Genomic DNA, 27,443 nt, shown 5'->3' on the forward strand with positions numbered 1-27,443 from the left:
TTGATAAAAATGGTCATTTCCTAGGCCTCATCTACAATCTCCTGTGTAAACATTTCTAGAAGTAAGGCCTAGGAATCAAACTTTTAGCAAGCCTTAACCTTTGATTTATTCTTATGCACACTGCAATTCAAGAACCTCTGCTTTATGGTATGCAGCTCTGGATCTCAGCTGAACATTTCTCCAAGTATTCAAAAAGAGCCAAAAATTTCTAAACAGAACAAAACAAACAAAATCCACAGTTGTTGCTACCCACAAGACTTCCCATAACCTATTTCTCACCACAAAAACAAGTAACCCTCTATTCTCTTTTTGAGTCTGAACAAAGATAAGGTCCTTCATTTTTTTATAACCTAATGGCAACTTTGCCACTTGAATGCTGGCCATCTCAGTTATATGAGCCTCGTTGCAATCAACATTGCGTTATCTACTTGTATACTCTCAAGTCCCGAATATTTACCTCTAGCCCAAGTTGCTCTCCTTTATTTCAGACTTGTAAATCTAACTGCCTACTCAAGAATTTCACTTGGAGGTATAATGGACACCTCCTGCCCAACATTTCCAAAACAGATCTCCCAATGTTTCTCCAAACCAGTGTTTATTGAAGCCCTGTCCATCTCAGTTGAGTTGCTGAAACCCAAAACTTCTGAATCATGGAGTTGTGCTTGATGTCTGTCTGTTTTTTTACACAGCACTTACTGTATAACCTGCGGGCATCGAGTTGATTCCAACTCATAGTGACCCTATAGGACAGAGTAGAACTTCTCCATAGGGTTTCCAAGGAGAAGCCGGTAGAGTTGAACTGCTGATCTTTTGATTAGCAGCCGAGCTCTTAACTACTGTGCCACCAGGGCTCCTCTTGCTGTACAGTGCTGTTAAAAACCAACTAATTCAGTCTCTAAATATGGTCTGGGGTCTCTCCTGAAAGAAGTAGACTTTTCCACTGTCAATCACTCTGAAATGAAGAAGATTCTTTGTCTGGAAATGAAGGCTTGGGAGGTGGGCCTGAGGTTAGAGTGAACCAAAAATTCTTTATCTCTTTGGTATTTGAGGGCAATCCCAACTGTTGAGGAAAATTCAGTCTCTGCCACAACAAGGCAGGTTGGGAGTTAAGCGGGGATGTAGCTTAAGAACTGGACAGGAAAGGCATTGAAAAGGACCCCATCTGGGCAGGCCTAGGCCTGTGGACAGATACTTAGAGCACGCCAGTAACCAAATACTATTTTCGCAGCCTAGTTCCCTTATAATGTGTCTGAGCTTTTAAAACGCCATAGGATACTGGAGTAGCAGCAGAAGGAGGAGATCCAGAGATCAGAAAAAGAAATGAACTCCAGATCCAACTGCTTCCATGAACTCATTTGCCATGAGACCAGAAATAATGGATGGTGCCTAGCTACCATTACTGAACATTTTGATCAAGCACTCAGTAGATGTATTTTGATCAAAAGGAGGAATATCATGAAACAGAACTTCAAGTTCATTTGGAAATCAGACTTACGGATCCACTGAGAATGGAGTAATCCTTGAATCTATTGCCAGGAAATAATCTTTAAACCTTGAACCAAAGCTGTTCCACGATGCCACTGTTAAACTAAATAACACTTTAGCTTAATTAATAAATAACGTTTGCCTAAAGTGCTGAGCTCTTTTAAAGAAGTATCTATGCAAGTTCAAATCGACAATAGTTCATCTAAAGCACAGATGAGAACTTTTAACGGGCAGAGAGTCTAAATTGGTGATGAAAGAATATGGGTAAATATAGTGAGAATAGTGACACGATGTGAAGTACGTAAGCAATGTCACTGAACTGTACATGTGGAAATTGTGAATGGATGAATGTTTGGCTGGATATTCAGGCAGTCCCCAGGTTAGGAAGGTCTGGCTTACATAAAACCCATAGTTACAAACCAACTTCCGTAAAGCCTATTATGTTAAAAATTCAAATTGCATACAATGGTTTGTAATAACAAATGGGTGCCACTTTGCAATGTACATTAAAATATTATTATTACACGTTAAAGACATTTTAGTGTATCTGGAAGTATTTCTTAAATTTTTTTGTGCATAGGAAGGTACACTATTTGACTAACTGATGTTAGATATGAATCGTACCTAACTGTGCTGACTTACATATAAATTCGACTTAAAGACAGACTTAGGAATGGAACTCATTCATAATCTGGGGACTGCCTTACAGTAAAACTTGTGAAAACTGGAACCTGTGTAAGATGGAAACCCGTGAGAGAAGGAAAACTCAAACATTTTCCACTAAAACTAGATACAGAAAAATGGTAAGGCTACGCTGTCAAAGGCAGAAAACTTTTGAGACCCTGAAAAACAAGGTAGTCCCATCGAGTTCTGGCTCTCGCAGGTTTCACCATTGTTATTGTTGTTGTCAGGTCCCGCCAAGTTGCTTCTAACTCATAGCGACCCTACATACAACAGAACAAAACATTGCCTGGTCCTGCACCATCCTCACAATGGTTGATGTGTTTGAACCCATTGTTGCACCCACTGTGTCAACCCATCTCATTCAGGGTCTTCCTCTTTTTGGATGACCCTCTACCAAGCATGACGTCCTTCTCCCGGGACTATGTTCCTTCCTGATAACATGTCCAAAGTACCTAAGATGAAATCTCTCCATCTTCACTGGCAACGAGCACTCTGGCTGCATTTATTCCAAGACAGATTAGTTTATTCTTCTGGCAGCCTAACACCATAATTCAAAGACATCAATTCTTCTTCCATCTACTTTATTCATTGTCCAGCTTTCTCATGCCTCTGAGATGATTGAAAATATCACGACTTGGGTCAGGTGCACCTTAGTCCTCGTAGTAACTGTCTTAGTCATCCAGTACTGAAAAATACCACAAATGGATAGCTTTAACAAAGAGAAATTTATTCTCTCAGTGTAGTAGGTTACAAGTCCAAATTCAGAGTGTCAGCTCCAGGGGACAGCTTTTTCTCTGTCAGCTCTGGAAGAAGATTCCTTGTCATTGATCTTCCTCTGGTCGAGGAGCTCCTCAGGAGCAGGGACCCTAGGTCCAAAGGACACGCTGTGATCCTGGTGCTGCTTTCTTGGTGGTATGAGGTCCCCAACTTTCTGCTTGCTTCCTTTTCCTTTTATCTCTTGAGAGATAAAAGGTGGCAAAGGCCGCACCCTAGGGAAACTCCCTTTACCTTAGATCAGGGAGGTGACCTGTGTAAGGGTGGTGTTACAATCCCACCCTAATCCTCTTAACATAAAATTACAATCACAAAATGGAGGACAACCATACAATACTGGGAATCATGGCCTAACCAAGTTGATAAACATATTTTTTGGGGGACACAATTCAATCCATGACAGTAACATCTTTGCTTTTTAACACTTAAAGAGGCCTTTTGCAGCAGATTTGCTCAATGCAATATATCATTTTGTTTCTTGACTACTGCTTCCATGGGCATTGATGGTGGATCCAAATAAAATTAAATCCTTGACAATTTCTATATTTTCTCCATTTATCATGGTGTTCCTTACTGGCCCAGTTGTGAGGATTTTTGTTTTCTTTATGTCGAGGTGTAATCCATACTGAAGGCTGTGGTCTTTGATCTTCATCAGTAGGTGCTTCAAGTCCTTTTCACTTTCAGCAAGCAAGGTTGTGTCATCTGTATAACACAGGTTGTTAGTGAGTCTTCCTCTAATCCTGATGCCCTGTTATTCTTCATGTAGACCAATTTCTCAGATTATTTGCTCAGCATACAGATTGAGTAAGTATGGTGAAAGGATACAACCCTGACACACACATTTCCTGATTTTAAACCATGTAATATTCCCTTGTTCTGTTCAAACAACTGTCTCTTGGTCTATGTACAGGTTTGTATGAGTACAATTATGTGTTCTGGAATTTCCATTCTTTGCAATATTACCCATAATTTGTTATGATCCACATGGTTCAGTGTCTTTGCATAGTCAATAAAACACAGGTAAACCTCTTTATGGTATTCTCTGCTTTCAGCCATGATCCATCTGGCGTCAACCATGATATCCCTACTTCCATGTCCTTTTCTGAATCCAGATTGAATTTCTGTCAGTTCCCTGTAGATGTACTGCTGCAGCAGCTTTTGAATTATCTTCAGCAAAATTTTATTTGCGTGTGATTTTAATGATATTGTTTGATAATTATTGCATTCTGTTGGACCACTGTTCTTAGGAATGGGCAAAAATATGGATCTCTTCCAGTCGCTTGGCCGGGTAGCTGTCTTCAAAGTTCCTTGGCTTAGACAAGTGAGTGCTTCCAGTGTTGCATCCATTTGTTGAAACATCTCAGTTGGTATTCCGTCAATTCCCAGAGACTTGTTTTTCACCAATGCCTTTAGTGCACCTTTGTCTTCTTTCTTCAATTCCATTGGTTCTTGATCATGTGCCACCTCCTAAAATGGGTGAACACTGAACAATTCTTTTTGGTACAGTGACTGTGTATTTCTTCCATCTTCTTTTGATGCTTCCTGTGTCTTTCAATATTTTGCCCATAGAATCTTTTGATATTACAACTCAAGGCTTGAATTTTTTCTTCAGTTCTTTCAGCTTGAGAAATGCTGAGCATATTTTTGCCTTTTGGTTTTCTAACTACAGGTCTGTGCCCATTTCATTGTAATACTTGGTCTTCTCAAGGTGCCCTTCGAAATCTTCTGTTCAGCTCTTTTACTTCATCATTTCTTCCATTCACTTTAGCTACTCTGTATTCAAGAGCAAGTTTCAGAATCTCTTCTGACACCCATCTTGTTCCTTTCTTTCTTTCCTGTCTTTTTAATGACCTTTTGCTTTCTTCATATATGATATCCTTGATGTCACTCCACAACTCCTCTGGTCTTTGGTCATTAGTGTTCAATGCATAAAATCTGTTCTTGAGATGGTCTCTAAATTCAGGTGGAATATACTCAAGGTTGTACTTTGGCTCTCATGGACTTCTTTTCATTTTCTTCAGCCCACCTTGAACTTGCATCTGAGCAATTAATGGTCCTTTCCACAGTCAGCCCCTGGCCTTGTTCTGACTGATGATATTGAGCTTCTCCATTGTCTCTTTCCACAGTTGTAGATGATTTAATTTCTGTGTATTCCAGTCAGTGAGGTCCACATGTATAGGCACCATTTATGTTGTTGAAAAAAGGCTGGAATCAAGAAGGCCAATACTAGTCCATTTCAGCTCACTAATACCTAGGATATTAATCTTTATGCATTGTATTTCATTTTTGATGACTTCCGAATTTCCCAGATTCATACTTCATACATTCCACATTCTGATTATTAATGGATGTTTGAGGTTGTTTCTTCTCATTATGAGTTGTGCGACATCAGCAAATGAAGATCCCAAAAGCTTTACACCATCCACATCATTAAGTTTGACTCTACTTTGAGGAGGCAGCTCTCCCCCTGTCGTATTTTGAGCGTCTTCTAACCCGAGGGGCTTATCTTCCAGCACTATATCAGACAGTATTCTGCATTCTTGAGGCCTTCACTAGCAAAATTTTTAGAAGTAGGTACCCAGGTCCTTTTTCCTAGTCTATCTTAGTCTGGAAGTTCTGCTGAAACCTGTCCACCATGGGTGACCATGCTGGTATTTTATTACCCATGGTATAGCTTCCAGTATCACCCAGACCCAGTGCCATCGAGTCAATCCTGTATCACAGCAACATGCAAACCATCACAGTACAACAAACTGACAGACAAGTAGCAGAAACTACAAATATGATCTTTATTTATGTCAATTTTATTGACAAGGCTACAATTAAGTACTGTCCTTCATTCTTTTTTTGACCTGAAAGATAAAATCCTTGAATCTTGCCCTGCTCTCGACCCTCCTTAAGAAGCCACCTTGCAGTTTCTGCTGTCCAGGTTTTATACCATGAGTATCATGGTGAGATATCTACTTACCCTGTCTTCTCCTCAAACAACTAATTAGACCAGGAACAGCCACTTGATCCAAGAGTAGCCAATCAATTCATTAGCCAGAGACCCCAGGCCCTGTGATCCATGGTCTGGTACAACAAAGTGAGCTTAGTACATTCGATTCCCCTTCTTAGGAATTTGAACTAGAACATAGAAGAAATTTTTATCATTTAGCAGTGAAGAAAAGTTAAATGGTGCTATGAATCTGTTGATAGGAGGGAAGAATAGAGCTGAAGAAAGAGAATAAGCGGGGACTGTCATACAGACGGGAAAGAGAGGGAATGACTGTGTAGCTCGTGAGGCAGAAAGCATCGAAAAGGAGTCAGTGCACAGAACTGCTTCTGTTTCTGACATAATTTTAGTTCCTGTTCAAGCCTTGTAAATCGTTTTAACAAACTGCACTTTCTCCTTGAATTAAAGTAAATGGATCTCTTTCCTTTCAACAAAATTAGTTCTACTAAAACAACCATATCAACTCTATAAGATTTCTGTCCAAGATATGTAAAATCATTTGTTATTTCTAGGCTGCATCACCTTTGGGGAGGCAATGAAGTACAGTGCCTAGGAAGATGGGTTTAGGTTTAGATTGGCCTGCATTTAAATCCTGATTTTGTGTAAGTGTGGGAAATTTGTGTGAATTCTCTGGGGCTCCACATCCTTATCTGTAAAGCGAGGGTGATTATTTCTACCATATGGGATAGTTTAAGGAGTTAAATAAAAGAATGTAAAGAAAAAGTTCAGTGTCTGGCATATAGAAAGAGTTCGATATATGTCAATTTTTATTATATTATTATCACTTTACAATTAGCTATAATAGGTTTTTTTTTTTTATAATAGGTAGACTTCTATGTTTGTCTTAAATTTCTGATTTCTTTTTTTTTTTTAGCTTCAACAGATTTCTTCTACCAACCAAGTACATACTTAATCTCCTCATACTTTATATATTTTCATATTGGATATTTGCATGGTGCTTAGAAAGAGAAGATTGAAGAGTTTTAATCTCCATGACCTGTTCATATTTGTTGTCTTTTCTTTGATCTTCTGTAGAAATAAATACAGTCAGGTAGAGGGTATACTTTATTTAAATAAAATTTATTTAAAAGACAAAACAGTAGTGACTCATTTTAATCTATTTTATATAAAGTAAATAAGTAATCATTCATTTATTCACTTTTTCACTCTGCAATATTTACAGGGTTTTTTATGTACAAAGCACAGTTAGGTGCTAAAGGCTATGCAAAAACTTATAAAATATTGTAGCTGCCTCAAGAAGCCACGTCTAGTAAGGGAGACAGAAGGATTTAAATCACAGAATTATACAGCTAAAAGTTACAAAGGTAATTAACTCCAAACCTCTCATTTACAAATGGAGAAACTGAGACATCATAAGGTTAAGTACTGAAGCAGTAATTGCAATCTGGATTGTCTAAATTCTACCTAAGTTCTTTTTCCACTAGATCATCCAATACAATAAAAATGAAGCAAATGCTACAATAAACAAAGGGCTATAATAAAAAAAAAAATTCTAACCAAATGGGAGAAGAAGGTAGTATTTCAATTTATGTCTGATGAAAGAGTAGGAGGTGGGCCCTCTAGGCAGAGGGTGAAGTGCTAACAAAGGCATGGAGGTGTGGAAGCAAATGTGTGTGGTCCCGTGGCTTGGTGAAGATGAAGCGTGGAGAGATGAGATGGGAACTTACACTGGACAAAAAGGAGGCCAAATCTAGCACAACTAGAGCACTCATTCATGGAATCTGGGCTCTGCTATTTATGTTTTTTCTTTCCTTTTTAATTTATTTTTTTAGATTAAATTATGGTATTGGCAAAGAATATTGAATGTACTACGGACCGCCAGGAGAATAAACAAGTCAGTCTTAGAAGAAATACAAGAATGCTTCTCAGAAGCAAGGATGGTGAGACTTCAGCTAGCTTACTTTTGACATGTCACCAGGAAAGACCAATTGCTGGAAAAGGACATCATGTTTGGTAACACAGAAGATCAGCAAAAATGAGGGAAACCCTCAATGAGATGGATTGACCCAATAGTCACAATGGACTCAAACATACCAACGATCGTGGAGGTGGCACAGGAGTGGGAAATGTTTCATTCTGTTATACATAAGGTCACCATGAGTCAGAGTCGACCTGACAGCGACTAACAACAACAACAACAACAACAAGGCTTGAGTGAACCTTTGTTTTAGAGAGAGTAGCTCAGGTGGTATGGTGAAAGATGGATGGGAGAGACAGAACAAGACAGCTCAAGTGAGAAATAGACTGCTCTGGCAGAAGCTATGGATGAATAAGAGACTCTGTTGTAGTAGCAATACTAAGAAAACACTGATCTTCAAAAATGATACCATAATGGCGTTCATTATAACTAACGCAGTCACCTAAACATTTTGGATTGCTTTGTTTTAGCAACAAATGGAGAGAATTATTTTCATCAAAACAACCAGATGCCTTTTGAAGTTTTGGTAACTTTAAGAATATTAGAAGATGTTTTTCAAAATCATTGAAAAAGGCCAAGAATTCAGCCTTCAAAATTAGGTCAAGCATTTCCCTTTTGGGAGGACTTGGCCTTTCACACTCACTATGGTACTGAATATATATTTGTTATTATAGTAATTATTTGTATAAACATTTTTCTTAATTGTTATAGAATTCTAACATTTTTCTTAATTATTTGTATAAAACTGATTTTCCTTAATCTAAAAAAAAAAAAAAGAGAGAGAATAGGAATATGATTTTATTTTGCTTCTCCAGTGTCTGGCGTAGTTCCTCCTCTGGTGTGTTACTAAAGTACTCTGTGTACACTCCTTTCCTGGGTACTTGGCAAGCTCCATTAATCCACACTTAGTTATAGATAGGCCTAATCAGTACACCTGTACACATTCTCCCTTTTTTTATACCCGGAGGGCAAAATTCCTTGGTAAAATCCATATGAGCTGGATGTATAGAGCACCTCTTATATGCCAACAAAACATATGTGCCAAAGAGGAAATGTGTTGGGGTCTGAAAGGATTTGATAGCAGTGAACCCACTTGGGCCTAATATATCACCCCTTTCTTTTCTATGTTGCAAGTCTTTTAAATCTTCTATTTTTGGAAACTTTTCTGTGACTGACATCAATGAGTTAAGTCTACTATTTGTAGAATTATTTTTACTGAGAGCTTACCATGTGCCAGGTACATTGCTGAGGACTTTCCATGTAATTTTCACAATGATTTCTTGAAATATATCTTATTATTCTCCCATTTTATAGATAAGGAAACTGAAGAACAGAGATGGTCAATAACTTGGTTAAGGTCAAGCAGCTAGTAAGCAGCGAAGTGAAGATTCAGTCTTAGGAGCCTAAATCCAGAGCTCATTCTCTAAAACACTCCACAACATTGTCTTTCATCAAGTCCTTTCTCTTAAAATTGAAAATATAAATAACATTTACCAGTTTTTAGCTTCTGGAATTTTTCTAGTTCTGTACTGGTCTCCAGGGTTTTTCCAGGCTTCATGAAGTATTGGCAAATTCTCTCAGCAAACTTAGAAAGAATTTACTGGGATCGACAGAATTTAATTCATTCAAAATGATGGGAAGCTCTAGTGTATTCTTATCTCTTATCTGTGTTACTCATTCTAGTTTGCCCAGCATTTCATTGAGGGAAATGTCTTAGCCTAAATGCTATGCTGTCTGTGTACCCTGCTCTAGACCCCTCAGACAGATTTGGGTATTTTTTTTTTTTTTATGTTCCCTCTGTGTTTTGTCCTCACCTTTACTGTGATAATTATTATACTATATTTTATTATATATTGGATATTTATTTATTTGCATGTCTATCTCAACTTTTTTTTTTATCTCACTATGGGATTATCAACTTCTTGATACAGGAGTTCAAATCTTTTTTATTATACAATAAAATCTGCAAAAACTGGAACCTGGGTAAGATAGAAACCCGTCAAAGAGGGAAAACTCAAATATTTTTCGCTAAAATGAGCAATAGAAAAGTGATAAGACTGCACCATGTCAAAGGTGGAAAACTCGTGAGACCCAGAAAAACAAGGCAGTCCTGCTGAGTTCCAGCTCTCACAACTTTCACTGTAATATTCCTAGCATTTGGTATAATGCCTGACACATAGTGGTAGTGGTATTGATAATTACCATGGAGTCAGCTCTGACTCATGGTGACCTTATGTATAATAGGGCCGTGACAGGGCCGTGGTTAGCCATCTCCATGACCTTTGATACATTTGAGCCCATTGCTGGAGCTATCATGTCAACCTACCCCATTGAGGTTTTTTTTCATTTTTGCTGACCCAATACTTTATCAAACATAGTTGGTTTCCAATAAATATTACTGATGGAAATGGGAGGAAAGCAAAACAGGTCCTGAGAAACTCAGGTTACTCTGTCCTAAAAGTTAACACGGCACTTTATTCCCAAGGAGTCAGGTTATTTTTCTCTGTTAATCTTCTTTATACAAATAAGCTAAAAACAAAAAAACAAACCACAAATGAGTCCGTCTTTTTTCTTGCTTCGGCATTTTTTTTTCCTCACAAGCCTCAGTTCTTTGTGGACTGCAGCTCCTGGCTCTGGTCTGAGAGGTTTGTGCCACTCTTTGTAAATCACCTTGATTATGTATCCCATCTCTCATTTTTATTTATATGCTTTTGGTCTGAGCCCCTCAGTAAAGCTCTTTGTGTGGCCATATATAATCTATACATGCCCCTCTTTACTCGTCTGGGTGATATGCTGTTGTAATCCCAAGGGTTTATCTGTATTACTTTCTTATCTCTCCTGATCCACATAGCCTTTCTCTTCAAACTGCACCTAACTGAATTTCATCTGAACTTTTTTGAGGTTTTTGAAATCTGCCTTTTCCAAAATATGGGGTTTATGGCTCACTACTCTTTTCACTGGCATAATTTCCATGATGCTTTCATATGCATTTTTATATCCATAACTTTAACATGAAGTTTGCAGAAATTAGCAAAGTGCTCAAAGTGAGACATCTAAGTGTGAGAGACTTTCTTAAAGCCAGGTCTGTATGATGCTAAAGGCTGTGCTCTTAACTGGTGCTGCTCAGTGTATCCTCATAGGTCCTACGTGAGGTGCAGCAGAGCTTCGCAAACCCTATTGCTTTAAGGGAAACCCGAGTGCAAAAGAAGAAGTGACTTGTCAGTGGCCAGTCATGTCATGCCTCACTGTTGTTGTTGTTGTTAGGTGCCTTTAGGATCCAACTCATAGTGACCCTGTGTACAACAGAATGGAACACTGCCTGGAACTGCGCTGTCCTCATAATTGTTATGCTTAAACCCATTGTTGCAGCCACTGTGTTAATCCATCCCATCAAGGGTCTTCTTCTTTTTGGATGATCCTCTATCTTACCAAGCATGATGTCCTTCTCCAGGAATTGATTCCTCCTGAGAACACGTCCAAAGTATACTTCTTCTGAGACAGATTTGTTCATTCTTTTGGCAGTATACTTCTCCAACAACACAATTCAAAGGCATCGATTCTCCTTCGGTCTTCCTTATTCATCGTTCAGCTTTCAAATGCATATGAGATGATTGAAAACACCATGGCTTGGGGCAGGCACACCTTAATCTTCAAAGTGACATCTTTGCTTTTCAACATTTTAAAGATGTCTTTTGCAGAAGATTTGCCCAATGCAATGGATCATTTGATTTCTTGACTGCTGCTTGTATGAGTGCTGATTGTGGATCCAAGTAAAATGAAATCCTTGACAACTTCAATCTTTTCCCCATTTATCGTGTTGTTTCTTATTGGTCCAGTTGTGATTTTTTTTTGTTTTCTTTATGTTGAGGTGTAATCCATACTGAAGGCTGTGGTCTTTGATCTTCCTCAGTAAGTGCTTCAAGTCCTTTTCACTTTCAGCAAGCCAGGTTGTGTCATTTAAAGCAGGTTTTTAATGAGTCTTCCTCGAATCCTGATGCCCCGTTCTTCATATAATCCAGCTTCTCAGATTATATGCTCAGCATACGGATTGAATAAATATGGTGAAAAGATAGAACCCTGATGCACATCTTTCTTGACCTTAAACCATGCAGTATCCCTTGTCCTGTTCAGATGACTGCCTCTTGATTTACGTGCAGGTTCCTCATGAGCACAATTAAGTGCTCTGGAATTCCCATTCTTTGCAATGTTATTAATAATTTGTTATGATTCACACAATCGAATGCCTTTCTGTAGACAATAAAACACAGGTAAACATCTTTCTGGTATTCTCTGCTTTCAGCCATGATCCACCTGACATCAACAATGATATTCTTCATTTGAAGTCCTCTTCTGAATCCAGCTTGAATTTCTGGATTCCTGTCAATATGCTCCTGCAGCTGCTTTTGAATGATCTTCAGCAAAATTTTATTTGCATGTGATATTAATGATATTGTTTAACAATTTCCACTTTCCGTGGGATCATCTTTCTTGAGAATAGGCATAAATATGGATCTTTTCTAGTCAATTGGTCAGGTAGCTGTCTTCCAAATTTCTTGGCATAGACCAGTGAACACCTCCAGCACTGCATCTGTTTGCTGAAATGTCTCAATTGGTATTCTGTCAATTTCTGGAACCTCGATTTTTGCCAATGCCTTCAGTGCAGCTTGGACTTCTTCCTTCAGTACCATCGGTTCCTGATCATATGCTATCTCCTGAAATGGTTGAATGTTGACCAATTCATTTTGGTATAGGTACTCTGTGTATTCCTTCCGTCTTCTTTTGATGCTTCCTGCGTTGTTTAATATTCTCACCATAGAATCCTTCAATATTGCAACTCGAGGCTTGAATTTTTTCCTCAGTTCTTTCAGCTTGAGAAATGCTGAGCGTGTTCCTCCCTTTTGTTTTTCTATCTCCAGGTCTTTACACATGTCATTATAACACTTTGTTTTTTCGAGCCACCCTTTGAAATCTTCTGTTCAGCTCTTTGACTTCATCATTTCTTCATTTAGCTTTAGCTGCTGGACATTCAAAAACAAGTTTTAGAGTCTCTTCTGACAGCCATTTTGGTCTTTTCTTTCTTTCCTGCCTTTTAAATGATCCCTTGCTTTCTTCATGTATGATGAACTAGAATTGTAAGAGAAATTTCTGTCTGTTTTTTTGAGTGTTTTTCTACTGTCATGACATCTTTCATGGCTGGAATCGGGTAGAGAGACCAAACACTGACTTAGAAGTTATTTTTCTACTTCTGCTTTCATAATGAAAGGCCCCAAAAATCCAGCGCCATGGAGTAGATTCCAACTTATAGCGACCCTGTAGGACAGAGTAGAACTGCCCCATAGAGTTTCCAAGGAGCGCCTGGTGGATTCAAACTGCCGACCTTTTGGTTAGCAGCCATAGCACTTAATCTCTATGCCACCAGGGTTTCCATAATGAAAGTAGAGACACATTTATTAAAAAAAAAAATTGAGAGTAAGGGAAAAATTTATACAAACTCTTGTTCAGGAATTTTCTCTGGAGATTTTTTTCTAAGATCCAAAATTTATCAAGGAATACAGTTTAGTCTACTAACCCCTTTCAGTTACATGGGTTTTGTCTTTCCTCCTTCTTCTTTAGCTTTCTACCCCTTCGATACAGATAGCCATCTAGCCTTTTTTGATATCCAGTTCTCTTAACATTTATCTGCTAATTCATTCGAGAGTAAGTGTAATTAATTTCTTACATAATGGTTCTGCCAGTGTTTGAAGATATTTGCCATGAATCGCTGTCTTCTCTCCCTAAGCTAAAACATCAAAGTTGTTTAGAGATGGAATAGAAGTCTAGGAATCAATAACCTGGCTCTGTTACTTATTAACTGCGTCAGCTTGGTCAAGGCACTTATACAGTATCATCATTTATAAAAATGGATATAATAACATTTAAATAATAGGATGGTTGCAGAGATCAAAATTAGTATCCAAGATGGTGTCCAAGACTTGCATAAGGTAAAGTGGTATGTAAATATGATCATGGCCGCCCTGCTTCTGCTCACAGTTTCATTGTTTTTACACTCAAACTGCAATAATGTATTTCAGAATGAGATTGTCCCATAAAGGGTATAGGGAGATAATATGCTCTCTTGAAGAAGACACTATTCTATGTGTATACCTAAAATAGCAGTGGATACTATTAGCAGCTATGCTAAAAAAAAAAAAAAAATTCTTACAGTCATCTAAAATTCCCATTTTTTTTTTCTCAGTTGTACTCCACTTTGTATGTTATCATGACATTTACTCTAGATACAGGAATTTACCTTTGTGTCAGTTAAATTTCACACTGTTGGTCTTGATCCAATGCTTGACTGTTGAGGCTATTTACAGTAATTGAGTAAGTCTTCTGGGTGAGTTCTCCTTCTCAACTTTGCAGCGTCTGCAAATCAATCATTTTCTTTCCAATATTCTTTGCCTATGGCCTGTGTAAGTTTGTCTTCTACTTTTACACTATAGGACTGGAAGAACTTGTACCTATAAATGAAGGAGGTCCTGAATTATTCTGTGATGGGACCATCCAGGATACTTGACTTTTTATAATCCCTTGAAAGGCATAAGAAAAGTCCATTGCTGGAATTTTTGGATTGGGTTGGTGATGATGAGAAATAAGAATTAAGTTGCTTATTTTTCTTGTCACTGCTTAAAAGAGGTCTCTGTTCTTTGATGAAGGACTGAGAATGCTCTAGTGGAAGATAATTATTTGGAAAGTTTCCATTTTGGTTGCTCCAGTGATGAAAGAAAACAGCTTGTGGTCTGACTCATCTCACTTCAAATTCTGAAAACCTTTCCACACCCATTTACTGTATATGAACACTTCCTTTTTATTATGGAAATGGAGAAGAACATGTTTATTTGCTAGGATTTATTTTTTATGTTTCTTCTCACATCCGAACAACATGTGACTTAACAATTCACTTATCTCCATCTTACCTTCTGAAACAGCGATCAAGGTTAGGAAGTTTCAGCCACAACTTCCCAGCTTTGGGACTATAAAAATCTAACTTTCTGTAGAGTATAGAACAATGAGTTGCTTAAAAATCTTGGTGGCAAGCAGAGAAGATTATTTCTCAGAACTCTAGTTTCCTTGTGTGAAAAGAGGATGACCATGCTTACAAATTTGATATGTTGATAATTTGCCTAGGCTGATTTCGCCTGTATATTAAAAAAATATATATATATAGTATTATGAAAATACCTATGTTGTTGTTGCTAGGTGCTGTTGAGTCAATTCCAACTCATAGCGACCCTATGTACAATGGAAAGAAACATTGCCTGGTCGTGCATCATTCTTACAATCATTGCTATGTTTGAGACCATTGCTGCAGCCACTATGTCAGTCCTTGTCATTGAGGGTCTTCCTCTTTTTCGCTGACCCTCTACTTTACCAAGAATGATGTCCTCCAGGGACTGATATCTCCAGATTACATGTCCAAAGTACCTGAGCCAAAGTCTCACCATCCTCTCTTGTAAGAAGCATTCTGGCTGTATTTCTTCCAAGATAGATTTTTTCATTCTTCTGGCAGTCCATGGTATATTCAATATTCTTTGCCAACACCGTAATTCAAAGACATCAATTCTTCTTCAGTCTTCCTTATTCATTGTCTGGTTTTCACATACATAAGAGGCAATTGAAAAGACCATGAACTGGGTCAGGAGCACCTTAGTCCTCAAAGTGACATTTTTGCTTTTTAACACTTTTAAGAAGTCCTTCATAGCAGATTTGCCCAATGCAATACGTTGTTTGATTTCTTGACTGCTGCTTCCATGGGTGTAGATTATGTACCCAAGTAAAATTAAATCCTTGACAATTTCTATATTTTCTCTTTTTATCATGATGTTGCTTATTAGCCCAGTTGTGAGGACTTTGGTTTCTTTATGTTGAGGTGTAATCCATACCGAAAGCTGTAGTCTTTGATCTTTATCAGTAAGTGCTTAAAGTACTCTTCACTTTCAGCAAGCAAGCTTGTGTCATCTGCATGTCGCAGGTTCTTAATGAGTCTTCCTCTAATCCTGATGCCCCCGTTCTCCTTCATATAGTCTGGCTTCTTGGAAAATACCTATAGTTCTAGATGTTACACTTTGATTGATATGTTGGGAACTAAAAGTCCAATCTTGAGCCCATCATGAAAATGTCCCACTAGAGACGTATCAAGTGATTTTAAAAAATAAAGCTTTTCTGGAGTAAGATGATAGATTAAGTAGCCACCAAGGATTGGTGTTGGTACTTGGGCTTTGAAAATATGTATATGTATCTTTTTCTGAGTCTTCTTGATCACCTGAGAGTTTCATTTTAACTCTTTCCATGTATCTCATTTCCTTAATCTTCAATGATTTCATGACATTTTTAATTTCCACCTTTATAGTCAACTTTCCCCTGTGCCTTCAAGCATGTTTAAATTTTTCTGTCTTGTAACAACTGTTTGACTCTGAAACCCACCCCAGCAATAGATGAGTTGGACTTTCCAGATCATGCTATACACACACCCTTTGCTTCTACTTTCTTGCCTTTCAGTCATGCCTGATTTCCTTGGAATTTGTCTTCCACCTCTACCATCAAACTGAAAATGTTAAGGTCATCTATGATGCCTTATCTTAAATGGTCTAGTCTAATTCTCTTACTCTGTGACATCTTTGAAGCATTAACCCAGTTGACTATATTTCTGAAATTCTTTCTGTCCCTTGACCTCCAAAATTCTTTACTATCCTAGCTTTTGTGTTGCCATAGTTTTTGTCTTCCCATTGCTCTTAAATTCCAAGCTACTTATGATGGTTTATAAGGTCAAAAAAGATTTTGGTCCTTATCTGAATCTCTAGCTCCATTGATTGCCATTTTCCATCTTACATTTTACACTCGCCATGCCAAAATTGTTTTGGTTTCTTGATAAGTGCTATTTATTTTCACTCAACTCTGGTCTTTGGGACATGCTGGTCTCTACCTCAGGAGTAATCATCCTTAATTCTCCTTCATCAGACTAATTCCTTACTTATACCTTATGCACCAGTTCAAATGTAAGTTCTTCAAGGAGGCTTTTCCAACCTTTAAAGTAGGTCCAACTTTCTGCTCCATGATTCCATAGATCCATATCACAACATTTATCTTATTTTATTGCTATTATCTCTTTAACTGTTCGTCAGCTCTGTTGGACTATAGGCTTTGTAAAAATTTTGTTTATCGCTATATCTTCCCAGAGCTTGGCACATGTAATCAATTACTAGTGGTTGTAGAATGAATGAATAAATGAACAAGTGGCCATTCCTTCTCTATCATCTATACTGAGGCCTTTTCTTTTTTTCTATCTTCTCATGTCTAAAAACCGAGGTAATTATATCTCATAATTAATTTCACGGCTTTGTTGTAAGGATTAAATGAGGTTATATATGTATATATAATGACTTACTTATAAATTATACAAATTTATGAATTAGCATGTCTCTTTATATATAACTTATAAAGAGATATACTAAAATGGCACTTGCTATTATTATTGTTCCCTCACTAGCAAGACTTAGTCTTTGTTCTGTCATGAAGAATGCCTTCAGAAATGCCTATATTGGAATTCCCAAGGACTTCTTAGACTGGGTGAATTTTTGTTATTTTGGTTAACCAAAGACCAGGAGGACTTGGATGAGAATTGTAAAATCATTGACACACTTGTAGAGGGTTCTCAGGATGATCTGTGATTTACTTTTTGCAATATTAACTCAGGAAATTTTTAACAAAATAATAATTCCTACCTGAAGTTATTCTATCCTGAAAGTGAGTTCATATTGAACAATGCCTTTTCTTGCACTACAGGATCCTTTTTCTGAATTTTCTTTATTTTTGATCCCAGAAATTTATCTTTCTTGTTAATTTTTTTTTTTTCCTCATGGAGACACAGAAAGACAGGTTTAAAAAGTTACTGAATCAGGAAGGATCTTTATTTCCTTGCATTCAGCTACTGGTTTGGGGGGTACTCATAGAGTGCTTTTAAATGTTCTCTGACAAAAGAAAAAAACCAACCAAACTCATTGCCATCGAGTCAATTCCAACTCATAGTGACCCTATAGAACAGAGTAGAACTGCCCCACAGGGCTTCCAAGAAGCAGCTGGTGGGTTTGAACTGTCCAACTTTTGGTTAGCAGCCAAGCTATTTAACCACTCCACTACCTTTTCTAGAGTTTATCTTGGAGAAAACTCAAATCCAAGAAGGAAGTATTTTGCCTAAATTTCTCCAGAGAGTCAGTCTCAGAATTAAAAATAGAACTAAGATAATTTCTTGACATCCACTTTAAGAAGCTAATTGCCACTGTTTTCACGGGTCATGTTTGATTACAACAGATCCCAAAGTACCACCCAATTCTTACTTTTTATACTGAACTTCGGTCTGATTAGATAACATTAAAACATAAACCATCTAAGTGAAGCCCTAGGAATTTCTTTTTGTACAGTAGCTCTGGCTTGTACTAGTGTTTTACTAAAAGGGAAGCAGTGAGGAAAGAGGAAACAAATGCAAGTTGATGACATGTTATAGAATGTGTCCTGGATGAGCGATGTTCATTTGAACTTGGGCAAGTCAGCAGCCCTGGCCCACACATTGCTTCCTGCTCCAGCTTCATAGAGTAGTAGAATGTTCATTGTCCTTCCACAGACGACCATGCTGGTGTAGCAGTGTGTACCTTTCCTAGGCCAATAAGGTGGAATAAATGTCTCTACTTCAGTGTAAATACCTATGATTCAGAGTAGAGAGTGAATGTGTCTGCAACTCCAGGTGGCTGACACACCTTCTGGAGCTTGTTGTTGCTGTGTACTGTCAGATCGATTCTGATTCATAGCAACCCACAGGACAGAGTAAAACTGCCCCATAGGGTTTCTAGGCTGTAATCTTTACCGAAGCATATGGCAGGTCTTTTCTCCCATGGAGTTGCTGGTAAGTTTGAACCCCTGACCTTTTAGTTAGCAGCTGAGTGCTTAACCATTTCACCACCAGGGCACCTTCTCTGGAGCTAACAATAAGAATAACTAACAATAACTAATACCTACTGAGGGCTTAGAATCCCTGGATGATACAGTTAACATGCTCAGCTGCTAACCAAAAGGTTGGTGGTTTGAGTCCACTCAGAGGCACCTAGGAAGAAAGGTCTGGTGATCTACCTCCAAAAAATCAGTTATTGAAAATCCTTTGGAGCAAAATTCTACTCTGACACACATGGAGCTGCCATGTGTCAGAGTCGATTTGCCAGCAACGAGTTTTCTTTTTACTGAGCACTTAGTGTACCAGGCACTGTTCTAAACACTTTGTGTGTACCATCTCATTCAAGCCTCACAGCAAGTCAGTGAGGCAGCTACTATTATCTACATATGCCAAATAAGGAAACTGTGGTACAGAGAAGATAAGAAACCTATTCAAGTTCAAGTAACAAGTAAGTGGCAAAGCCAGGCTACAAGCCTAGGTAGTTTGACTCCTGAGACTGAACTCTTCACCATTCTGCTATATTGGTGCACGCATTGATACAAGCCTGGTTTAAGGCATAAAATCCTTACAAGATGCCATGTTAACAGGGAGAGAGAATTACTGCCTAGTCTGAGAGTTACTGTCACGATGCATACTGTTGATCGACATAAAAACTTCAAAAGAAGGTATCGTTTAATCAAGTATTTACTTAGGACAGCATAATTGATCACTGGGAGACACTGAAGGGGCTGAAAAGAATGGGAATTTGACCTTGGCCTGAAGGGACTTTCAAACTAAAGGCAATACAAGAGATATCAAGGAGGACGTGTCCTTTGGAAATTGTCCATTGATGAAATATGTCTGTTATTATGGTTGTACAATAGGTCTGTCATTGTCATTTTTAGTTGCTGTCAAGTTGAGTCAAACCCATGGTGACCCTAAGTATACAGAGTAGAACTGCTCCATAGGGTTTTCAAAGCTGTGACATTTTGGAATCAGATTGCCAGACCTGTCTTCTGAGGTGCTTCTGGGGGTTCTAACAGCCAACCTTTTGGCTAGCAGTCGAGTGCTAAGCCCTTTGTGCCATCCAGGGACTCCGGTATGTCTGTTATCACTAGGGAATGGAGTTCTCACGTGATATCTGACACTCAGACTTTCCTCGGTGGGAGTGATACCAGAGTCTGCGGATGCACACCTCGTTGTTGTTTTCTTTCCTTTCTGGAGTGCTTTTGAGTCTCAATGACACAGTCATCCCATGACACAGGGAATATATTCCAGTGAGGGAAACAAAATCAGACAAGAAATTCGGGGAAATTTTCCTTGAGTATGATTTGTTTTGTCACTTTTTTTTTGGTCACACTAGGGAAAGTGATAGTAAAATCTAATATCTCTTTTCTCTTATGGGCTTCAGAAGACATTGTTTGAAAAGATTTCTCTTAAGATAGAGATGCTAAATGGGACTTCAGGGAGAGGAGCTCCATCTAGAACAATCTATCAACCATTGCTTTCTAAGTGCTTAGGACAAGTTCGACACAGTGTAAGGACCAGGTGAGGGCCCCAAGAGAGGTGCTATATAAACTCAGTCCCAAATCTAGAAAGACTTGAAAGTTTGATTAAAGAGACAGAAAGTATTTATATAAAATTCTAGAAAACCGACCAACCAAACAACAACAAAAAATCTGTTGCCGTTGAGTTGATTCCAACTCATATCAACCCTGGAAGGCCCTGATAATAAAATGCAAACTAAGTAGTGCTATATAGAGATGTTTACAGAAAGGAGAGGTGAGTGAGAGCTGGGTAGCCAGGGAAAGCCCCAAAAAGGAAGACGGGATGAGGGTGTACAAGTATGTTGTGGGGGGTGGGAATGAGGCACATTAGATTTTAGGGAACATGAGGCTTAGGGCTGTCTTGCTGTAGTATAAAAGCCAAAGGAAGCACCTGTGGTCTCCAGCCTCAAGTATTTCTTTTGTCACTTTGGCTAAATCATTCTACCTCTCTGCTCTTTTCTTTGTGGAATTACCAAATGACCTAAACACAATGTCACTGAATGATGTGCCCAAACACTGTAACAAATTGGGACAAGATAAATTCTTTTTAGTTAGCACATGAACTGGTGATAAAAAGTATTAAAGTCCAAAGAAAAATATATAAAAATTAGGTAGTGGACCTGTTGGAGAGAGCTGAGCAAGTACCTTGAGGCATTCTCTCAATGTTTAGACAGTTGGCCTCTAGAGGAGGCCACCAAATTGTCAGATTTATCCTGGCCAATTCTCAGGGAGCTTGGGGAATTTTCTTAAAGGCCATACTGCAGTTTCTTGGAAATTGGTCTGATGACACATATTTTCTTAATAAGCCCATGTAGTGTCTTGTTTTCATCCTTCTCTAGTTCCTATCTGGTTTAAGAATGCTCATTATTGTATCTCCCTCACAGAAAGATTAATTTTTGTGGAAAAATAAAAGAAAATAGATATATTCTGTATTCAGAGGAAGGGATGGCTTTCTAGGGATGAAAACAAATTCTCTTCCTTGAATATGGCAAAACTGTGCAACTTGGTTAACTGGTAGGTTGAACAAACAACTAATGGTGATCTTTTTTATGTTTTCATCTCCCGCCTTAGCACACTTTCCCCAGCCTGGGTCCTTTCCTCCATCACAGAAGACACTATCTTCTACTTTCCCAAGAAATACCCTAAACTCTAGCAAAATTACCCTGTGTGGCCATAAGATATTGTGGATATCTAGCTGACACTTTGGAATAGACCTAATACTTTAATAGGGATATGCACTTTTTTTCCAATTGAAAGGAATCATTAACCTAAAAGAATTTAATGGTGCTGGGTTGGGTAGTATAAGCAGCATCCCTCCTTCCTTCCTTCATGGTCTGTTATGTCCTAGAAAGAATTTCGGGTGGTTAGAAATTCTTTTGGGGTCTTTCCTTGTTTTTCATTTGTTGAAAATAAGTATCAGCCACAATGTTAAGCAATGGGGTGCAAAGAAAACATGGCGCAGTAGCCTGTCCTAAGACAGCTCACAGTCCAGTCAGAAAGGCATACAAGTAAATTCTCCTTCTGGATTATACCAGACCATGGAACAAGTGAGAATCTGCATTCTGGTAATTAAGTACCCCGAGTTGAAAATGACTTGAAGACAACTGGTTTGGTTTTTGTTGACCTTTTCCTGAGAAAAGTAAATATTAAAAAAGATGATTCACTCTTCTGCCTCTTTCACTGAGGGAGTGTCAAAAGAAAACTAAAATTAAAGGCAAAAGGTGTGAATGTTGGTTTTACTGTCTTGAAGCAGAAAAGCTATTGACAAAAGCTTCTCTAGAAAGCCATCTGTCATTGACTATGCACTTAATGTGCAAGAGTATTTGAGAGCCTGCACTTTTGCTCCTGGTTGGTAATATGCACAGTCCACCCATACCCTGACTGCTGTAAACAACTCTTCTTGATGATGGGGTAGTGGTGGTGGTGTTGGGTGGCAGTGAGAGAGAGGAGTATGGAGAGATGAGAGTTTTCTGTACCAAGCTCTCAGTACAGCCCTAACGAGAAGGTAAAGCAATTATCTATCTCACTCTTCTTCCCTTCTGGCTTCATGCAGTGCCCTGAACAATACTTTCTGTTCTTCCAGTTGCCTCCTTCAAAACAGGTCTTTAGATTCATAGATGAACTTCAATGAAGAATGATGGATAGCTAGAATCTGGGGGAGGCCAATTTAATTTTCTACAACTTTTTGTTCTTGTTATTTGATCTTACCATGGCCCCAATTCCACACCCACTCTGCACACTTTGACCTTCATGTTTTTCGTTCCCACTGTTTGAAATACTTGTTCCCCTGCCTTCCTTCTCTAAACCTGCCAATTCTCTAAGATTCGGCTGAATTCCTCTTCCTTAGATCTTCTCTGTCATGTAACTACAGTCTACTTTGGACACTGTTATTTCAGAACTCCCATCCTTGAGGTTTGCATTAGTATATAGATATGTCATGGCTCTTCCTTTGTTCTGAATTAGGAGTTCCTGGGTGGTGCAACTGGTAAAGTGCTTTACTATTCAGCAAAAGGTGGGAGTTTGATCCCAATCAGAGGTACCTTAAAAGAAAGGCCTGGTAATTTGTTTTTGAAAGATCACAGTCTTGGAAACCTTATGGAGCACAGTTCTTCTCTGAAATGCATGAGACCATTATGAGTTGGAGTCTACCTGATGGTAACATTTTTTTTTTTTTTTATGTCATTGCTTTGGATGATTCAATTTGTCTTCCTAATTGCACATAAAAGGGCCAAGTCACAGAATTCTTTTGTATCCACACTGGAAGTTTATGCACTCAGCCCAGAGCTGACCCCTATAGTTGCTTGGTCGGTTTATTCTGGTGGCCTGTACCGTTAGACAACTGGAATGGGTGGAGTTGTAGAGACTATTGAGAGAAGATTCAAGGATAAGCAGGATGAGGGTAACGATGGGGTGGAACCCTCAGAGAGACACCTGCATATCATAGCTTGCTTATGGGTGTTCCGTGGAAATTCTCATTTCATTAAATTGCTTAAGAAGAGGCTCTCTCCTCAGGGACACAGAGGAATGGACATGGATGATCTCCGTGTTTCCCAGACAGAGACAGGCTAGATAGCAAAATATGCTTGTCAGCACCTCCCTGCTCAGCTCTTGGCTGATTCATCCCACTCTTTGTCTTAATCAGCTCGGGTATTTATAGCACTGAAATCATGGTGCTTCATTCACATGGATCTTGGTAAACCTTGTAAAATAATGAAACATATTTTCTACCATTTTGAAGTCTGTAACACACTTGTGAAATTACTGGAATACCCAGGACCCAGCAGAGACGGGAAATGAGGGGCTTATCCTGGCTAGTGCCTCATAATATTGTTTCTGGTGGTGAGATGCTAACAACAAGGATCAAAAACATGCAACAAACCATCCAGATAGGAGCTAACATTTGGAGAAATAAGAATAATTGCTATGATTTATCTTGAGAAATGAGTCAAAGATGAGCGTGTGTGTGAGTGGAAACATATTCTCCCTTACCAAGAAACAAAATCATAATCAGCAAAAGTAAGGAGGACATTCTATAAATCCTCTCATTTCCTGAGCATCCACAGGGAGTGAAGGAAAGGTCAAGATTCCGGAAGTTATACTCACCAGAGCCTGGCCAGGCTAAGAATTTCTTGAGAATCTGTGACTTGGTGTGGGCTTTGTATCACAACACCTGCAAGCAGTTTCATCCCATTGGTGGAAATAAAATCATAGGGTCCCAGGCAAAAGTTCCAAGAAAAAGTCCCTTTCCGCTAGATGAAAACATTAATAATGACATTGATAAAAGTAATAGCAACTAATATTCATTGAGTAATTACTACGTGCTAGGCACTGTTCTTGGTGCTTTAAACAGTCTAGTTCATTTAATCCTCACAGCAACTCTGTAAAATGGTTCCTATATTACTCCCATCTTACAGATGTGAAAACTGAGGTACGGAATGAATAAAGGACTGGCCTAAAGTCACAGAGTATGTTAGTGAAGGAGGTAGACTTCAGGCTCTAGAGTCTGCTCAAATATATGCAAAATAAAGATGAGTCCTTGTCATGGATTGAATTGCGTCCCCTCAAAAATGTGTGTATCAATTTGACTGGGCCATGATTCCCAGTATTGTGTGGTCGTCTTCCATTTTATATTAAAGAGGATTAGGGTGGGATTATAATACTCTTACTAAAGTCACAGCCCTTATCCAACATAGAGGAAGTTTCCATGGGGTATGGGCTGCACTACCTTTTATCATACGAGAGATAAAAAGAAAGGGAAGCAAGCAGAGAGTTGGGGACCTTATACCACCAAGAAAGCAGCACTGGGAGCAGAGAAGGTCCTTTGGACCCGAGGTCCCTGCACCTAAGAAACTGCTCAACCAGAGGAAGATTGAGGACAAGGACCTTCCTCCAAAGCTGACAGGGAAAGAAAGCCTTCCCCTGAAGCCGACACCCTGAATTTGGACTTTGAACCTACTTTACTGTGAGGAAATAAGTTTCTCTTTGTTAAAACCATCCACTTGTGGCATTTCCGTTATAGAAGCACTAGATAACTAAGACGGTCCTTGAGCTACCAGATGATGGGATCTAAGCCTTTCATCTCAGTATCTGTAGGATCTTGCATAGTGCTTGGCCTGACACAGAAGTTTAATAAATATGCATCTTGTGGCTGACAGGATCAGTGAATAAATGGCAAAGCAATCAGAGACTTGCTCTTTCATGTGCTCTTCTTGCTGTGGTGATATTTATACCCAGGTGGTAAGGAGTATAAGCTCCCATGACATGAGAACCCTAAATGGTTTCAAGAGCCATAGGGACATTTATTTCCATCTATGTATTTGCTAGGCTAGAAAAAAGTACAGAGAGAATGGAAAAGAGAGGAAGTTGTACATTCCAGCCATATTATAGCCAATTTTCTGCTTGGTTTCAGGGATTTTTTCACATGAGATCCTAAGAACGTGCTCTGATGAGGACTACCTTTTCATTTGTTGTTGTTGTTTGATTGTTTTTTCCCTTTTCTTCTCTCTCTCTTTTTTTCTTTTGGGTCTTTTATTCATCTTTCCTCTTCTTCTCTCCTCTCCCTTTAACTTTCTATTCATTTTTTATTACAGCCATAGTTATTTATAGCTCAGTAAAGCTGTTGTCATATATTTTTTAGTCCTCAGGCCTAATTCTGAAGTTGTGTGATTCACACACACAAGATCTCTAAAGAGGATAGACAGCCATATAGCTACAAACACCAGCCTGATTCTCAGCCCAAGTGATCTTAGATTGAGGAAAATATGTTGTTATTATTGGCTATTGAGTTGATTTCAACTTTTGGCAACTCTGTGTGTGTAGAGTAGAACTGTGTTCCATAGGGTTTTCAATGACAGATTTTTCAGAAATAGATTGCTAGACCTGTCTTCTGAGGTGCTTCTAGCTGGATTCAAACCATCAACCCCTTAGCTAGTAGTTGAGCACTTAACTGCACCAGACAAGGTGAAAGCACATCATTTTAAAAATCTTCTTCACAAGTAGACTGTTATTATTCAATCACAATTAGAGCATTTACCCTGAATGAGAATCACAGGATACTGACAGAGGCAACGAACAGTCTAACCAGACATAAGCACAGTGACTGGATGATCTTGAAGATGTGTCCTTTGGACTTCTGGACTCACCTATGACTTTTACTTCTGCTCTCAAGGTATTTTCCATGGTAGAAGCCTAGAACTTGCAACTAAAGAAAATATGTAAATATTTTCATTAAGATACTGTTTGCTGGAAGACGGAGCAAACATGACACTATACACAGAAGCACCATGCCACCCCTCCACAGCAAAAACCTGAAAAACTAAGTAAAATAGAGATAAACGTCAATTCTGGAACCCTAAGTGCCAAATGAGGAGATAAAGAACTCAACCAAGCACTGAATGGAATAAGAAACTGACAGAGGACAGAGAGTGAGGAGAGATAGGAGTAGAGGTCCCTTATCAGCTAACGCAGCACAGATTTGCCACCTTGAACTCCTGTCAGAGATTGGGAGACAGGGGGTATGGGAAAGCTCCCAGCAGGAGACAGAGCTCCTGGTAACCAGCGATACATACATGTTTTCCCACCCCCCACTCTCCCCTCCTCCTGCTCAGCCTCTGCTGCTTCTCCACTGGCCTAGGGAGGTGCCAGCTTAATGCTGTGCAGATTTGCTGTGCCCACACTGGCTGGCTCCTTCAGTGCTATTTCTTTGTTGCTTGGGTTGCTTTTTTTTGGCTTCTTTTGGTTTCTTCCTTGCCTCTCACTCCCTACTTTCTCTTGAACACCTGATTCCATGTACCATCTTTGCTTCTTCCTGACAGGCTGTAAAGTGCCATTTGCCTGGGGAACTGCTTCCCTAGTCTGTACCACCATGCTGGTGGATTTCTTAGAGGCTTTTTTTGTTTGTTTTCTCTTTCTTTTTCTTCATTTCTTGTCTCTCTCTACTTACCCACCGGCATGGTGGCACAGACTAGGGAAGCAGTTCCCCAGCCAAGTGGTACTTCATAGCCTGTCAGGAAGAAGCAAAGATGGTACATGGAATCAGGTGTTCAAGAGAAAGGAGGGGGAGGAGGTGAGAGGCAGGGAAGAAACTGAAAGCAGACAAAAAAAAAAAAAAAAAGCAACCCAAGCAACAAAGAAATGGCACTGAAGGGGGCAGCCAGTGTGGGCACAGCAAATCTGCACAGCATTAAGCTGGCACCTCCCTAGGCCAGTGGAGAAGCAGCAGAGGCTGAGCAGAAGGAGGGGAGAGTGGGGGGTGGGAAAACATGTATGTATCGCTGGTTACCAGGAGCTCTGTCTCCTGCTGGGAGCTCCATGAATCTGGTCTCCCATACTCCCTGTCTGCCAATCTCTGACAAGAGTTCAAGATGGCAAGGTAGCACCAGCCAGATACCAGCCTGGGAAATGAACTCTCAAGGTTATTCAAAACCAGAAGATTTACAACAGGGAACCAGAAAGGTTAACCTGTAAAAGACAACAACGTCAGAATAACGAAAGAGGGAATAAATGGTGTCGGTACAGAACTTTCTAATGGAGAGGAAGGCAAAGCAATATTATATAATA

The sequence above is a fragment of the Loxodonta africana genome, chromosome 25, assembly GCF_030014295.1.
Source record: "Loxodonta africana isolate mLoxAfr1 chromosome 25, mLoxAfr1.hap2, whole genome shotgun sequence".
NCBI lineage: Eukaryota > Metazoa > Chordata > Mammalia > Proboscidea > Elephantidae > Loxodonta > Loxodonta africana.